The sequence below is a fragment of the Triticum dicoccoides genome, chromosome 3B (assembly GCF_002162155.2).
Source record: "Triticum dicoccoides isolate Atlit2015 ecotype Zavitan chromosome 3B, WEW_v2.0, whole genome shotgun sequence".
NCBI classification, from domain to species: Eukaryota; Viridiplantae; Streptophyta; class Magnoliopsida; order Poales; family Poaceae; genus Triticum; species Triticum dicoccoides.
In genome coordinates, this window is record NC_041385.1 from 467,206,597 (window position 1) to 467,210,864 (window position 4,268).

Sequence of the window (4,268 nt, forward strand, 5' to 3'; positions counted from 1 at the left end):
GCGGGGAACGGCGGATCCGACAGCGGGAAGTGTGGCGCAGGGGCGGGATGGCGGCGGCATCGAGGGGAGGCGGGGGGCCGGCCGGATTTGGGGCGGGCGACGGCCGGCGGCGTGGGAGGGAGGAAGCGGGAGGTTGGGGAGGGGAAACTTCCCTCCCGTGCGACGGGGGAAGGGAGTGCGGGCTGGGGTCGAGCGCCCCCCTCCAACCCTTACTTCTACGGTTTGAAATTGGGTTTGAGGGTTGGACCTTTACTTTTTTTTAGGGTTTGAGGGTTTAGGGGTTCTAGTCTTTGCATTTTTTTATTGCAACCCGTAAAAAAACGGTTATTTTTAAAGGTTTGAGAGTTTAGGGGTACTACTAGTAATGCTCTAAAAATCATGGAATGGATAAACAGGTACTCTGTAGATTCTTGTATTCTGCGGAGCTTGTGGAGTGCCGAACAGGGCTTTACTTGTCAACAATCTTTTATTTTTTGCTACCAGGGACTCTTTCATGATATCCAAAGGTGAAATAATCTGAGCAACGCAGCAAGAACCTTGTAAGAACACCCATCTGATAAATGGAAGGGCTCTAGAAAATTTCGCTGCCTGATTTATGCTGAGAAGGCAGAGAGTGAACCGACGAATGAATGTGTTACGCATGGCCCGTAAGGAACAGTGAAGTAACGGCAACTCGCCCGTGTAGGGGTTTTTATTTTTCTGTCTTACAAAGTTCATTATGTAAAACTGTAATTGTATTATTCATGTAGCTAGTTTGTTATGTAAAACTCGTCGGTGTACTACTTGATATGCTGACCTTCAGCAACAACTTGTGTACTCTCTCTCTCTCTCTCTCTCTCTCTGCTAAAGCGGTCCAAGGCCCTAGATTTGGTATCATATGACCTTACAAAAACAACCGTATAAAAAATACATTTAAATCCTTGCAGCTGTCAAAATCTTCTTTCTCCTACATCCACCGGCGGCACGCCATGAGCATGACTCAATGTGGTCTCTGGGCCTCCACCTCAGTGGAGCAAACTTTTTTAACAGGAGTTTGTAGAAGCAACGGCCAAAAAATGTAGACCGGGAGACACCGGAAGCTGCGACCTGCGAAGTAAATCGCCGCCCTAGAGAAGAAAACGATGATAAGGGCATGCAGAAACTCCGAAGACCACGAAAACAACCACCATTGAGGACCATGCACTGATACCCTCTTCTCTGATGACCTAGCCAAGCCAGGCTGTTGTTGAAGATCGTGGTGGATATGTGACCCTCTAGCCACCGCCACCCGTGTCGCCATCACATATCGCCTACCGACACCCGCAACCCTACCACCCATCACTGTTGCCACCCCGTGGCAGCCCACCAGCTCCTCCATACCATGCTCCCAATGAGCAGAAACCTCCCCGTGGGCGGACCTTGGCGACGACCAGAGGGATGAAAGCACGGGTGTTGGGTAGGGTTAGGTCGCCCTCGACGTGCCTCTCTCATGAAGCATTTTATTTTTTTTAGTTTCAATAGCCGATCATGTACCAATTGATTATCTTCAATTTGTTTTCGGGTGTAGATATACCTTCTTCACTAGAGAACCTAGGTTTATCGAACCATGAGAATTAGTGCTTTGAAAAGGGAAATTTCTTCAAGAACAAGCCATATGGTTTTAAAGAAAATGTTGCCTGGGAGGCAACCCGAAAGTTTTAGGAAGTGTTTTTCTATAGCTTTCACCAAAAAAACTTTTAAAACATAAGGGGAACCTAAAACTTTTTGAGAAAGATAAGTGATTGGAAGGGTATGCGTTGAAGAGTGAGGGGCAACCTTGAACATTTGTATTCATTCTCATGGAAATAATGTAAATCTTTTCATGAAATCTTCTCAATAAAAAATAATCAACCCCTTGTATAAAACCATTGTACCATAAAAGGAAAGTGCAAGATTTACCTTTAGCATGTTTTAGATTGCAAGTTTACGTGTGTTGTGCTAAAAAGAAGTTTTTTTGCTATTAAAAAATCAAATCAATTCAACAGAGCATGGTACAGTCATGAAATTTTAACATGATACACATGCTTGAGTTTTCTGTTACGTGCTATTTTTAGATTTTTTGGAGGTACAGAAGTATAAGTATCATCTGCATCTTTACAGACCGCCATGTTTAAGCAGATTGTTGTTATGTTTCTGTAATTGTGTATGTTTGCTCTTTATAGGTCCTATTATGAGGTAGGAATTCTGAAATTGTGTTAGCATGCAGTAGCTAATGTTAAATTATATTTTTATACTAATGTTACAACAAGTCGCGAGTAGGGTTTGATGTTATTTATACTAACCCCTCTGACGAAGTTATATTAAGTTTTGCGTGCATGAAGTTGTTAAGATCCAGGGAAGATAGCAATATGAGAGGATACCAGAGAGATGCAAGAGCTCAAGTTTGGGGGCGGCCAAGGCATCCCCAGAAATCATTTGAAGAGGTCTCAAGTTTCCAAGATTGGGGATGTTCCGATGATGGAAATATGCCTTAGAGGCAATAATAAAATGGTTATTATTATATTTCCTTAATCATGATAAAGGTTTATTATTCATGCTAGAATTGTATTGACCGGAAACTTAAATACATGTGTGGATACATAAACAAATACCGTGTCCCTAGTGAGCCTCTACTAGACTAGCTCGTTGATCAAATATGGTTAAGGTTTCCTAACCATAGACATGTGTTGTCATTTGATAACGGGATCACATCATTAGGAGAATGATGTGATGGACAAGACCCACCCATTAGCTTAGCATAATGATCGTTTAGTTTATTGCTATTGCTTTCTTCATGTCAAATACATATTCCTTCGACTATGAGATTATGCAACTTCTGGATACCAGAGGAATGCCTTATGTGCTATCAAACGTCACAACGTAACTGGGTGATCATAAAGATGCTCTACAGGTATCTTCGAAGGTGTTTGTTGAGTTGTCATAGATCAAGAGTAGGATTTGTCACTCCGCGTATCAGAGAGGTATCTCTGGGCCCTCTCGGTAATACACATCATAAGCTTGCAAGCAAATGACTAAGGAGTTAGTCACAAGGTGATGTATTACGGAACGAGTAAAGAGACTTGCCGGTAACGAGATTAAACTAGGTATGAAGATACCGACGATCGAACCTCGGGCAAGTAACATACCGGTGGACAAAGGGAATTACGTATGTTGTCATAACGGTTCGACTGATAAAGATTTTCGTAGAATATGTAGAAGACAATATGGGCATCCAGGTTCCGCTATTGGTTATTGACCGGAGAGGTGCCACAGTCATGTCTACATAGTTCTCGAACCCGTGGGATCCGCATGCTTAAACGTTCATTGACGATATAGTGTTATATGAGATATATGTTTTGGTGACCGAATGTTGTTCGGAGTCCCAGATGAGAACACAGACATGACAAGGAGTCTCAAAATGATCGAGAGGTAAAGATTGATATATAGGACGATGGTATTTGGACACCAGAAGTGTTTCAGGACGTACCAGGAAGGAATAGAGTCACCGGAAGGGGTTCTGGGCACCCCCCGGCAAGTTATGGGCCTTATGGGCCAAAGGAGGGGACAGACCAGCCCACAAGGGGGCTGGTGCGCCTCCTCCCCTGTTTGGCCAGCCCTAGGGAAAGAAAAGGGGGAGGGCTAGCACATTCCGCCATTCCCTCTCATGTGAGAAAGGAAGGGGGGGGCACCCTCCCCTGCCTTTCCCCGCACTCCAAATAAGGAAAGGGGGGCGCGGCTTGGGAGGGACCCCAAGTAGGATTCCTCCTACTTGAGCGCCTCCTTTGGCTGCTCCTCGATCCCTCCGACCTATATATATGTGGGAGGGGGCGCCTAGCACACAATAGACAATTGCCTAGTCGTGTGCGGAGCCTCCCTCCACTGTTTACAACCCCGGTCATATTTTCGTAGTGCTTAGGCGAAGCCCTGCGGAGATCACTTCACCATCACCATCACCACGCCGTCGTGCTGTCGAAACTCATCTACTACCTCGCTGTCTTGCTGGATCAAGAAGGTGGAGGACGTCAACGAGCTGAACGTGTGCAGAACGCGGAGGTGTCGTATGTTCGGTACTTTATCGATTGGAGCGCGAAGAAGTTCGACTACATCAACCGCATTGTTAAACGCTTCCGCTTATAGTCTACAAGGGTACGTAAGCACACTCTCCCCTCTCGTTGCTATGCATCTCCATGGATAGATCATTGCGTGTGCGTAGAAAAAAAAATGTTTTCCATGCAATGATTCCCAACAGTGGCATCATGAACTAGGTCTAT